General features: G+C 38.5%; 1 protein-coding gene across 3 annotated transcripts in view; it reads left to right on the top strand.

Moving 5' to 3' along the window:
- LOC121506494 (collagen alpha-1(VIII) chain-like) overlaps positions 1-14,011 on the top strand; it is a 131,170-nt gene that overhangs the window by 66,686 nt on the left and 50,473 nt on the right. The window contains exon 4 of one of the 3 annotated variants that reach the window (XM_041782333.1): positions 798-927. The exons of 1 other annotated variant lie outside the window; for it this stretch is intronic. The gene's annotated coding sequence lies outside the window, so the exon portion shown is untranslated. Of the gene's footprint in view, positions 1-797; positions 928-9,472; positions 9,582-14,011 lie in introns of those variants that run through there. One more of the 3 variants, XM_041782335.1, reaches the window with a different exon arrangement.

Genomic DNA, 14,011 nt, shown 5'->3' with positions numbered 1-14,011 from the left:
AACTGGGAGGATCAATTTCTGGGCTGGATTAGATCCCTAAAACCTGACAGTAGATTTTCTCCTCCAAACTATGCATGCACACATCCCGTAATTTGTGAGATATTTGGTCTTGGCCCTGACGTTTTTGCTTGACCACTGGACAGAGTAATACAAGCACAGGGCGGGGATCATGGATCCATATCCTGCTATTAAAATTAATAGCACTGTATGGAGCATTCCCTTATTGTAAGCAGTGATTTTATTTAAGAAAGGCTTTAGCTGCAACAAGTTCATCACCCTTCATGTTTTCTGTTTTCTTCTTCGTCTCCATGTTTCTCTGCTTGTGCTCGCCAAACCTGGAACCCTGAAGTGCTTTTTAACAAAACGAGGCATGGGAATGTTACCTCAAGCGCGTCAAGTTCAGAAATCAGATCTTGTTTACGGAAGGAGTCCAAGCAGACAGCCGGGATCCAGGCCCAAGGAATTGTGGGTCATGGATTACATACAAATTGCTTGTGTCTTTTTGCCCTGTGGCTGCAGGAATACTCCTCTTTGTTACAGTCAGTAGTGCATCCATGAAATCATAATTATTTTTACTGTGAAGTTCAAGATTTTAAAGGCAAAAAAGTTGAACAGCTTTGCTTATTAGATTATCCACTAAGTGCCATGATAAACAGAAAGGCCATTATTATTTGCATGCTGAATTGTTCCATTTAAACTTTGCACACAAGTGCATTTCATGTAAGTCACCACTAGGGGTCAGTGGAATGGATGTTGATTTTGCCATCCCTCTAATAGATTTCCACTTTGTTTTTCAGCCTAAGTATGGTCGCCTGCACTTGCATCGACTTCACATTGAACGCTCCAGTCGAACAGTTACCAAGTGGCCATTCAGCAGTTGACATCATCTCCTGTCGTCTGTTGCACCAGCCATGTATAAGTTATGTCGTAAGTTATGGTTGACTTTCTTGTACAAGACAGAGAATGACATGTGCAAACCCAGACCAGAACAAAATTGCAATCATGGTACTCCTAGTCCAACATTTTCAGTAGCATCTGTAGCTTGCATTTGAAGAATATCAGCCCTATTTATTTGTGTACTTAATATGTCTTACAGAATAAATACACACCAATTGCTTTTTCTCTCTTCAACTTAATTGGGCCAAGCTTGAAACTTTAGAACATTCTTTGTTGAAACCAGGAAGTTTAACAAACTGTAATTAGAGTCTGAGCACCGACCTCCGAGCGAGGACCCTATTGAAACTGAGGAAATTCTTCTGCTTCTTTTATTATTCCAGCAAATAAATTTGAGACCTTTACATGCCCCAAAACTCACCAAATTTCACAGATGCTTCAATCCTGGTGAAAATTTTCGTATTCTAATTTTTTAGTGCATATCTGTCATAAAATGGCACTACAGAGGGGAAGTGAGATCATAAAGGGCAGAAGTCTAATTTTGCCATTTTTCAGACATTTTACAGGTTGCACATTTGAATGAACTAGTCCAAGGGATTGCATCTGATGGACTCCAGATTGTCTTTGCTGATTCTAGACAAGTTGGAAATCTAAAGTTATGAAAAACTTGAGTTTTCACCATAGGTCGAGGTTGAATAATAATTGTTGCCACCTACATACCTTAAACAATCAGCCCCTGCACACCATTCATCCTAGGCTAATGATTTTTGGTCTACCCATGGGTCATTATTAGACCTTCTGATATACTGTCTTTTAAAGATATGCACAGGAAGTGAGATCATAAAGGGCAGAAGTCATATTTTTCCACTTTTTTAGACATTTTACAGGTTGCACATTTTAGTGAACTAGTCCAAGGGATTTCGTCTGATGGACTCCAGGTTTTTCTTGCTGATCCTAGACAAGTTGGAGATGAAAAGTTATGAAAACATGAGTTTTCACCATAGGGCGGGGCCACAAACTGGCCCCAATGTTTGAATAACTTTTTTTCCCACCTACATCACTTCAAACAATCAACCTCTGCACACCATTCACCCAAGCCTTAGGATTTTTGGTCTGCCCATGGGTAATCCTCAGACCTACAAAAAAGCCTCTTGGACCCACACCCAAATCCCAACAGGAAGTCCAGCAACTTCACCTGAGTTTCAAAATAAGGCCTTTTTTTAGTGCTTAATGACTTTAAGCTGTAATATCTTTTGGATAGATTATTCTGTGCTCTTCAAAATTTTCTGGCAAGACAACAGAATAACACTGAATACACCTACATGCAAACATCCCATCAAAGTGCCCCCTACTGACAACAGGAAGTGAGACAAATGTGCCATTTGTTTATTCCTCTTACTGTGCTGTGCAGATTTTGAACTGAAGTCTTCAATTTTTCTCATAACAGACATGTTTTATTGAAGCACACCCCCCGCTGATGGCGAGTGTTTTGATATCTCGCCAGTTTCACAGGAAGTTGGTGTAACTCATTCAAAGCAGCTGATTTGCTTTAGATCTCACATGTATGATCAGGGTCTGCCCCTCTAAATAGTCAAACATTAACTTTGTCTTGTTTTCGTAGCAATGGTAACACTTTGTGTCTATAAATGTAACCTATGAAGTATCTGCCTAGAATTTAATTAGGCATACATGGACTGTATTGGTGTTCCAGTCCAGCTTTTTTACCTTTGCTCACTGAATCTGTGCCCTGTCGAAGTCATGTTTTTCTTGGTTTTTGTCCTGGTGAAATAATTGGATATTGTTCTGGGTGGGCTGGCTTTATCAGAGGACACAATCTCTCAGAAAAAAGGATAAAGTTTAATTCATGCAATATTAGTCTAACATCTGTTAAAGTGTTTCTGTCACGGTCCTGAGTGTCTTTAGTTTGACAAGTGTCTTAGTTTCAGGCTATTTGCGTGCCGTCCCTAAACCATCTGTCCTCCCTGTAACACTCCTTTGTTTAGCTTGGACATGGAGACGGTCCCTCTGTCCCCTGCCAAGGAAAACTCTGTACACGTAAATTAGTAGGAGCGAGGGCCGAGACCTGAGGAGGTGAGACCCGTGACACATGTACGAGTTGTCGTGCCAAGTCTGGCAGAGCAGGAACACACTCACTGATGCGTCCAAACCTCAGAGTGGAGGCAAAGTGTGATTCCTGCCACTTAGTTTTTTGACCCAGCTGTACTAAAATCCCAAACTAAGAGCGAGCACTTCTTGAGAGGATATTCCTCTTTAATGTGGTTTGGAAACACCAAAGACATGAAAAAGCTTTGGTTTAATAGTTAGAGAGGAAAGTCTGAACCACATGGACTTTAAATAATCTGATTAGCAGGAAGAAACTCTGAATAATTTGATTAATATGGATCTGCAAAGAGATCCTTCCAGCACACATTCTAACACTCGTAGCATCTGATTAAAACATTTAAAATCTGTTTATATGAGCCAGTAAGGATCTTCTCAGCAAGACGAATAAAAATGATCCTTAGGTGTTCCCTGGGAAAGAAGAGACAGAAAGGAAGGGTGTTATGGAGGTGTTTGGAGAGTAAAATGATAAATAGAATGAAGTAGACAAAACATTTGAACAATGCCTGCAAAGCGTTGGAAGTTGTTCTATTGTTAAGTCTGGGAAAATATTTTTTCTGGGTTTGTTCAAGCCCCACAGTCTTTGTTTGACCACTATATTTCTCAAAACATTGTTTTAAATCTTGGAATGATTTCTTTCCAAAAGTCAAATCCTTTAAACCATTCACACTTGTGTATAGTGAACAAAACTAAGCTTAGCTTTTCCCACCCTAGCATTAAAATTGAATAGAGAATATTAACAAACACAGTTCAATAAGCACAAAATTACAACTAAGTAAGCCAAAACCATCAATCTAAGTTTCACATTACTTTCAAATTCTTAAATCAAACCAGTCTCTTTCATAAAATAGCAACAATTCTTTCTTATTCAAAGCAACAGTTTAAAATACTGGCCAGTTTAGGGTGATTACATGAAATGACTATCACCACTATCAAGATTGTAGAGAAAGATTAAGCTATGGCCAGTTGGCATAGTTTAGCTTAATTTAGCATAGCATAATGGCTGAAAAGAAGGCAATAGATTTCAGCCTGGCCTGGCCTTGCCTAACTACAACTTAACCTGAGCTTTGAGAATGCATTTTTTTCTTATTTCCATTTGTTTACAAAGCACACTCCAGCTTCCTCCTTGACAGCACAAAGCTGTTGCACCCTCATTAAGATTCATGCTACTGTGGTTATGGGTTAAAGTGGCAAAAAAAAAAGTTGCAAAAGTAGGTTAAACCAGCAAAAAACGGCAAAAAAATGGCCTAGAAGTGGCCAAAATGGGTTGACTGGCAAGAAGATGAAGCAAACATAAGCAAAAAGTGGCCAAAAAAAATGGGTTAACAGTGGAAAAATGGGATTGAAATGGATGAATGGCAAAGATGGGTGTAAATTGGCATAGCAGTGGCAAAAAAATAAACAGCATCAACAGGCAAAAAGTGGCTACAAGACGTTGCAGAAAGTGTCCTTCAAGCAGACACAATGTGTTAAAAAAAATGTCAAAAACTGCTGCAAACATAAGCAAAATTGATGAAAAAGATTGGTTAACAGTGGCAAAAAGTAGCAAAGATAAGTGTAAATTGGCACAGCAGTGGCAAAAAAGTGGTGGAAATGGGTAAAGATGGCAAAAGGAATTTGCAAAAATGGGTGGAAAACAAGTTGAAAAGAGGTTAAAAATAACGCCAACATCAGAACCCAGTTATAGTTCCGCACACTGTTAGCCACAATGCTAGCACCAATGCTACCGATCCATCATACATGCATTGATATCACCTATAAATCGCAGCTGGGCAGCCTATTCACTGTTTTTTTTTAGGGCCCAGCTAAGTCTGTGGGCAGTCCTGTTTAAACACAAACAAGGACAAGATAACATTAAATTTTGCCAAATAAATGTAGCCTAGCCCTGAAATGCTTGAGCTGGACTTGTATTTCATTGAAAACATTTTCATATCCTGTTTTTACATAACAGATTTTCAGACCATGTCCTTATTTCGTTCCTTGATATGAGTTAAGAAAGATTGCTGAAACTCTCAAATCTGTTGAGTAAACTGAGGCTATAGTCAGTTAGCTTAGCCTAGCTTAGCTTTAAAAAAATGACTCAAGAAGCAGTAAAAGCTAGCCTGGCTTTGCTCTATTCCACAACTGAAACTCATTCTTCAATACTGTGTATTTACAGACTTAAATGACAAACGTAATTTAGTCAGTTTAATACAAAACTGCAGTAATCGCTAAGATCAGTTAGCTAAATCTGGACTTGCCTTTTCAGAGCTATCTTCTTTCAAATGAACTTCAGATGGTCTACTAATTTCTTACCTCTTGATTTTGGTTGAATGTGAAGATTGGCACCACTCTTATGTCTATAGAGTAAAATTAAGCTAATGTCTATTAGCTTAGCTTTAACACTGGAAGCAAAATAGTTAGCATGGCATTTCCCAAAATGTTTTGACCCCACCACTAGGGTGACCCCGGACACGGTCTGTTTTCAGGTCCTGTCCTGGCCATCCGGGCTTTTTTTTTTTTTCCAATAAAGTGATGAAAATGTCCTGGTTTTCATTGTTTTTTCTTTTTTTTTTTTATGATGATCACACATGTTGTCGGTCATCACACCGATCACATGTCGAGATAACGTAGTATCTAGTGAAACCTGTCCAAACGTGGGTGTTTTACTTGATCTTTAATGTACTGCTAATAATAATAACTGTCAAAAGAGCAGAAACAGGAAACCAAAGCTACAGAATGAGACAGGGAGGAACAATGTGTCTAAGAGAGCTGCAGGTGAAAAGCAGGGCCAGTTTTAGTCATTTCGAGGCCCAGGGCAAAGACCAATATGAGGCCCCTCCTCCTTTAGCTAAAAATATCAATAATGAGTGGAAAAAAATAGAAAACATCTCTTTTATGTTAATAAAGCCACAGATCTACAGTGAATGTCCCAATGTGAGCTATAAATACCCAAGTAACCAATCATAATTCATCAGCTCTTTGTAAAGCATCTCAGAAGCTCAAACTAATTTTTTAACATGTGATTAGACCAGGTGGAGCCTGCATAAATAAAAAAGAATATATGTTCATTATTAGTAACATATCCTTTCCTCTAACACTAGACAGTTTTATGTGGCCTATTGCATCCCACTTAATTACAGAATAATCCAACAATTCACCGTTTCATTTTATTTCCACTATGGATCAGCTGATCTATGGATCTTCTTACATCCCCTGTTTTGGAATGTGGCTCTGTCTAAAGTATTTTAGGACAATATGGCTCTTTGGTAGAATAAGGTTGAGTTCCCCTGGTCTAGACTGTCTTCAGACAGAGAAATATCAGTGGCAGGCAGAAGTAAACTAGTTTGATTTGGAAAGCATGAACAGCCTGGAGGAAAAAAGAGAGGAGTTATAAACTATATATTTCTATATATTATATACCACATTTTTTTACTACATGCATTAATGGATCTGTTTTTCAACATCTTTTCCATGAACTCACTCCAAATATAGACCTTTAAATACCAACTCATAAACTCACTCAGGCTGTTATTAGAAAAAAAGGAAGACCTCCTGAAGGCTCAGGAAAGGACAGTCCTCTAAGGAAAAGAGAGTGAGCCAGAATATATGTACTGATAAATGCTCTACAGCTAATAATTAATTAATTAATTTAAAGTGTGGAGAAAAGAATTTGGTGCTCGCTATATGCCAAGCATTACCTGCAACCCTTGGGGGCTATGCCCCCCCTGTCTTTCAATCCTACTGATGGCGTAAACTGATGGTGTCTTTGGTTACAAAAGTATTTGGTAATATAACAATTTTCTATCCATACAGAGGAGGCATACTTGAAATGTATTGAAATTATAAGACATCTTTGAGTAAACTTCAAGCACCATTTGAGTTTCTCATTGCTGGGCCGAGTGTCCTGGTTTTCAGTAATCAAAATATGGTCACCCTACCCACCACTAAACCTCTTTCTTGCTCATTTTTCATTCTTGTTTTGTTCAGGCTTCAAAAACACACTGCAAATGGAAAACAGTGCTGTTAATTTAGCTAAAAGTGGGAAGCTAATTGTTGCTTAGCTTAGCTCAGAAACTGTAAACAGGAAGAAAAAGCTAACATCTCTGCCAATAGGGCAATTAAACGTACCACTAAAGCTCAGTAATGTGTCTCTGGTTTTATCCCATTAGTTTTATTTGTTGAATTTTTCTTCATTTAAATACCAGCGTCTTGGGTGGTCTCACTGAGGCTCATGCTTGATTTTAAAATGTCCACAGTAGGCTGGTATCTCCACAGCTCATGTGAAAAATGCTATAAATACCAGTAGTCTGAAAAGAGGCACACAGCCTCCTCAGACACCTGTAGTCAATTAGTCCCTCAGTCTGCTGCGTTTCATGTAACAGTCAGGTCCACTTCAATCAGCTGAGCGAGGATTTTCACACTCGGGGATACTTAAAACATCTGTACCACTTCATGCATGCTGGAGAGGGTTATGTCTTCATTTGTGTCCCATGTATTTAAGTTTAAAGTGCTGTGCAGATTATCTGATGGCTTAGATTTATAGGAAGGTGGCTGTGCTCAGTGGTAGAGTTGTTTGTCTCTCAACCAGAAGGCTGGGGATTGTGTCAGAGAGTCCTTGCAATATTAAATGGTTATGATTGTGTAACTTCATATTCTTTAGCTATGAGCTACAAAGCTAGTTGCACCTCTTTAACCGCTTTTCTCCCACACGTCATAAACATGCCCTTACAAGAAACTGCAGTTTACTATTTAGCAAATTAACCTTGATGGGCACTGGTAAGGCAGGACAGACGTAAATAAGCCAAGCTAAGCCTGAGAGCCAAAGCTCAGGGCATTAAATACCTCAGTCTTAACTTTCTCAATTTGTATAAGCTAAGAAGCTAGCAGCACCTCTTTAACAGCTTTTCTCCGTTGTGTTGTCACAAAACTGCTTTGAGTTTAACTGCTGATCATACTTTTTAGCAAATAAACCTTGTTGGGTATTGGTGGATTGGAATGATGACTTAATTATAGAGAAAACATGACAACAGTAAGGCAGGATAGATGTAAATATGCCACGCTTGGCCTGAAAGCCAAAGCTCAGAGCAATAAAATCCTCTTTTTTTAATTCTCTCTTCCTAGCTTTGAGCTAAGAAGCTAGTTGCACCTCTTTAACCACTTTTCTCCCACATGTCATCATAAAAATGCTCTAAAACCTGCAATTATACTCCTTAGCAAATAGATGATGTTGGATTTTGGTTAGATGGAATAAAAACTCAATTATAGCAAAAACAGACATCAGTGAGGCAGGATGGACTAGATAAACCACACTAAGCCTGAAAGCCAAAGCTCAGGACAGTAAAAACCCCAATCTTAACATTCTCATTCGTAGCTACCAGCAAAGAAGCCAGAAGCACCTCTTCAACCGCTTTTCTCCCCCGTGTCATAAAAATGCTCTTAAAGCTAAGAAGTTAGCTGTACTTCTTTAACTGCTTTTCTCCCTCACAATGTAATCAAAATGTTCTTATTTAGCAAAAAACCCTTGTTGGGTTCTGGTTAGATTAGTTTAAACTCAATTATATAGAAAACATGAAGTCAGTGAGGCAAGGCAGATTAGATAAGCCACACTAGCCTGTGAGTCAGAGCTCAGGGAAATAAAACCCTTGCCACAGATATTTGTGGCTCTAATTAGACATTTGTGGATCTGTCACAGCAGAAGTGTTGCTTAAGTTAAATGCAAACAGAGCCAATTGAGAGGCTTATCTTGTATCTAATGACTTGTGTTTATTTTTCAGCTCCAAGGGCAAAAAGACCTAGACATTACCACCAATAATAATTGTGTACACTTACAAATTTTCTACATATTTGCTGGTCATTGTATGTATTTGTGAGGGGTTTTTGTGCACATTTGCAGCTCGATTTACACATTTGCAAGTAATTTTGTAACAATAATAGCTCCATTTAGTCAACAAACTTCATTTTTGGTTAAACAGATTATCCAGGTCATCATTTGTGGGCTGTTTTTTTTTTTTAGTACCCTGACATTTGCAATGATTGTGGAAAATTTAACAAAACAGCCTTGGGAACTTGTTAAGTTGTAGCAAAGCTAATCATGACCATACTTGTAATTTTCACTGTGAATTCTACTCGTTGTCATTTTATGAAGCCGCAGGGATTTTTAAAGTGCTGACTCAAACATAGCAGAACTAAAGGAGAATTTATTCTGAAATTGGCAGCCAAACACAAGCTTACACAAACTGTCTACATCCTGTTAATCAGACTAACCACAATTACACAAAACCCCCTAATTTAGTGCTGCTGCTCTACACAACATTTACATTTCTGAAATCTGACTGACAATCTTGTGACTTTTAGGATTTAGCGTATGTAAACTTTGACAAACCTCCATCATTCATTCTCAGGCATCGACGTCTTCCTCAGTCAACAGGCCTGTGTGTAACGTCTCTGCATGTGACGAGGTCGAGCCAATAAAAACTTTCTCTCCTGGCAAACGAAGAGAGGGCGCGCTCAGTTCGTCAAAGCTGGACAAACAGGGTCCAGAGCCGAGCTTCTGAGGAGGCCGGGACCCACTGCGAAGACCCACGGTAGTCCTCAGCCTTTCCGTTTCTGTCCTGGCGGCGTCCTTATTATCATTCCGTCTCTGTTTTGACTCTGTCTTTCTCACAGTCTCATCTGTAGTCTCAGTCTTTGAAATTTACACCACCAGACATTAATCTGTGTGGCTGGTTCAGATTAATACATCAGCAGTGTTACATTGAGACCTTAAAGAGTTGATAAAGTCTCCTGGAGAGGCTGACATCAGATGTTTCCATTAATGGAAGTAATTTCCCTGGATAGAGGAGACTGAAATGGCAGCCTGACCTGTAGGGATACCCTATTATTTTGTATTATCCAATGGGAATTCAGTGCCCATTGAATATCAACCTTCAGTTCTACACAAGTTTTACCACTGCATCTTTGTAAAATTAAGATTTTAGGTGTAGTTTAGTTGGAGCTCGGGACAAGAGACATCAGTGGCATTCCTGGATGTTGTTGATATTGCTTTTCTCTCTGACAGTGTCAGGTCCTAAGTTAAATTTATAGATGTTTTTTTTAAGTATTCCTGAGCCCCTGTAGAAGTATCCATCACAGAATGATGTCAGTTTGTAATACAGCAGTGCCTAAGGCAGGCCTGCCCACAGTTTTTGCTGGGCCCCTGAAAAACCCAGAGAATGGGCCTGTTTTGATTTATTGATGATACAAATGTGTGTGTGTTGGATCAGTAGTGTTGGTGCTAGCATCCTTGCTAATATTAACCTCATTTAGGAACTGAGTGTGTCAAGCTGTTATTTGGTTGTGATGTGAAAAGATTCATTTGTGCTACTGTTTAACCATTTTCACCACTTTTTTCCACCCATTATTTTCTCTTTTTTTTCTTTTCAGCCCTTTTATTGCTGGGGGGCAGGGTGTCACTTTTGCCATTTTTTTGCCAATTTTATCACATTTTTGCGCCTTTTCACCCATTTCTACCACTTTTTTTTTGCCATTTTTTGCCCATATTTTCTATTTTTTCCCCTTTTGCCTTTTGTTTGACACCTTTTGCCTACCTAGCCATTTTTTTAGCTTTTTTTTCCACCTTTTTGTCTATTTTTGCCACTTTTTGCTAATTTTTCTGATTTTTTCTTTCAGTTTTTTTTGCCACTTTTTGTCTATTTTTGCTGCAATTTTTGGCCCATTTTTTTTCAACTTTTAAACTTTATTCCAACTTCATTTCATTTTTGCTCTTTTTCATCCATTTTTTCCCACTTTTTTTATGACTCTTTGCTCCTTTTTGCCCATTTCTGCAACATCTTTATGCAAATTTTAGCTGCTTTTTGCCAGTTTTTGTTGCATTTAACCCACTTTTTTTGTTTTTGCTCATTTTTGCCACTTTTGTCATTTTATTACCACTTTTCGCCCATTTTGCCTGTCAATGCCACTTTTTGACATTTTTGCAACTTTCACCCACTATGCAAAATTTCACCCATTTTCTATTGGTTTTTGCCAATTTTCATTAGCTTTTGCCAGAAAAGAGGTTTAAATTTTTAAAAAGGGTATACTATACTATACTACAGCATGACTAAATCAAATTCATATTTCACTGCTTTGGTCATTATTCTGGTTAAAAATGAAATATGGTTATCACAGTTTAACTTTACAATAGACCATAACTTTGCCGACCTCTATGGGCCTCCAGTTTGCCTGATTTGTTCTCCATCAGTTTCATTCTAATCTCTTCTGTGATTGTGCAAAAACACCACTTTTAAAGACACTAATGTGATTCCTGTGATTACTTTGCTGGTCAGCATATTTTCCCTTATGTGAACAAGCTCACATTATGCCTCATGAGTCAGGAATGGCAGCTGTCTGAGATTCACGCCATTGAAAGCAAAAGGTATGAAAAATAGCAGCCTGAAAAAAACAGACAATGAGCCAAAGTCTCCTTTCCATAAAACACTGCTGTCAGGGCTGTCCGGACTAATTAAGGGATCTTTTTCAAATGAATGATAGATCCATTTTCTTCCACCTATTCTGTATGTCACGCTGGCAGGAGAGACTTTACAGCCACCTCCTTTGAGAGTAATTTACAACAAAAATGTATCATTTTGAAGTATGCGGAGCACCAAACCACAGGTATTTCAGCTCCATGTTGTGAAACAGTCAGAAGCATCATTAGAGAGTCATGACGTGTGTTTCTGGGAGCATTTGCACAATCATGATGTTGAACAGAAATACTTTCTGTGCACAAGGATAAAAATTCCTTCCTGCTTGTGTGTCAGAAAAGGCCACAAAGCCCTGTTTTATTTCTGCACTTGGCAAAATAATTGCGTTAATATCTTCAAAACAGGCTTGCTTTTACGTCTCGCAGAACCCGACTGCGACGCGTCATTTGCCAGTGTGAGAACATGAATATTGATCCCAGATTTATCCTATTAACTGTCTAATTCTATTTCCATCCAGTACCTCTCAAACACCACAAATCCTGCAGCCATTTCACCAACTCCTCTCCTTTGCAACGTACAACATTCATTCAGACAACAAATAAGGAGTTTATGCATCCTAAATCAGCTGAGCTGAAGCAGCAGAAGTGGAAGCAGACAGAGCAAACAAATCACAGCATTCCTCTGAGGAGCAGAGTAAACTGACCTTGCTGGTCTTCTGCTGCCACACAGGCTGAGATGCTGAGATTCAATGCAAAATATTTTTATCAGGCACCAACTTAGGGCTGCTGATCCATTTGAGTTTTTAAGGCATAGTGATATATTTTCAATCACAATATTTGCTTAGATAGCGTATAATAGCCCTTAATAGCATGTATTATTGGTAGGGCTGTCAAATTATTAAAACATTAAATCACAGATTTCTCTGAATTTCTATAGATAGAGATTTGTGCCAGAAAACAGTAAGTGAGTGGGCGTGGCTTCGGCTCATTCAATGACACGCCCACACCATCCTAGAGCAGCTTTTACGACATGTTTTTCATGACTGAAGTTTGGCCTGGTGGTTCATAACAACGACCCCAAAACAGTTTTTTTTAAATAACTTTACAGGGACTTTAAATATCATCCCCACTGGCTCTGATTGCCTTCAGCTCAGTTTGGAAAGGTCTTTTCTTTCTGCCTCCAAATCCCTCAGACCACCCCTACCAGAATGTCTTCAATGAGGCAAAGCGTCTAAGACAAATGCTTTTAACATGTCATTAATCCGTCATATTTTTAGCCTAAAGTTTACATAAGCATGGGAAAGCACAGTTTAACACCCCCCCTGGACTTGACTTCTTGTTGTTGGCCAAATCCTGAACCCGCACTATACTACTCTTCTATAATCTCCCCAGAGAAGCTGCTGTTAAAACTAATGTTTATGTTCATGTTCATGCCGTCTGGATCCTTTTATAATTGCATTTAGAAAGAAATAGTGGTCTGAGAAGGAAAGAATCACATGTTTGTGTTGAAACCTTCAACAGTGGATACTTTCTGGTCTTAATCCAAGCCTTTTCTGCTTAATTTTTATGTCAAATTTGTTCAGTATGGGCATTTTTATAAGAATAGTTCTTCTGATATCAACCCAAGTTATTTGAAAAAGCAGAGGGATGCTGGCTAACAAGCTGGCAGACTTTTAGTGTCATGATCATGGAAGCATGAAATAACATTGGCTTTGTTGATGCTAAATAGACTTCATTGATGGAGTTCCTTTCTTGTCTTTGGACCTCTCAAAATGCAGAAAACTCCAACCACTGTGGGGTTCATTAGCAAGGCTGCCCATAAGGGGGAGAGCTTTAGGGGACTCAGCCAAGGGGGGGTAATCGAGTACTCTGCCGATTCTGCTGGCAATTAATCGAGTACTCTAATAAGAAATATTGCATTTTTTTTACCAACCACTTTTGCCTTTTTAAGAGAAGTAGTCCTAGACAAATGAGAAAAGAAGATTGGCCCCTTGAATAAACTATATCTATATTAAAAATTGGTATTTACAGATTCTCTAAAGACAATATATTTTAAAAAGTGCAGTGAATTTCTGATGGGAATTTACAATTCTTAAAGTTACAAGGAAAGGAAGTTAAATAATGACATTAGATTATGCCATGTTTGGGGTTTTTATGGGATCCTCTCCCAGGAAATTTTTGGTGCAAACTTTTTTTTTTTTCTTCTATTGTAGTTTATTTCCATTCTCCGATTTGTTATTAAAGTAAAGGGACACTTAGTAATTTTAACATCCTCTAGTTTATGCATGACTGTAATATTTCACATTATAGCAAGAATAAAGCTCCATCATTCACACAGCGGCCTGATGATGTCTGAAAGGTGAACCTTTAGATTACAGGAATATGGTCTATTTTTTAAAGGGGGTTCACTTTTAATTTTTGCACATTTTTGTTTGTGAGTTCATCCACCATAATAATCTGACCTTTTAAGACCATCCACTGACATGGAGAACACATTTTAAGGGATAACGCTGTTTCTGTGACCTGTTGAATCCTGACTGCATGATGATGAAC

The sequence above is a fragment of the Cheilinus undulatus genome, linkage group 24 (genome assembly GCF_018320785.1).
Source record: "Cheilinus undulatus linkage group 24, ASM1832078v1, whole genome shotgun sequence".
Classification (NCBI taxonomy): Eukaryota; Metazoa; Chordata; class Actinopteri; order Labriformes; family Labridae; genus Cheilinus; species Cheilinus undulatus.
Note: the sequence above shows the minus strand (reverse complement) of the source record. Positions and strands in the feature narration are given on the sequence as shown.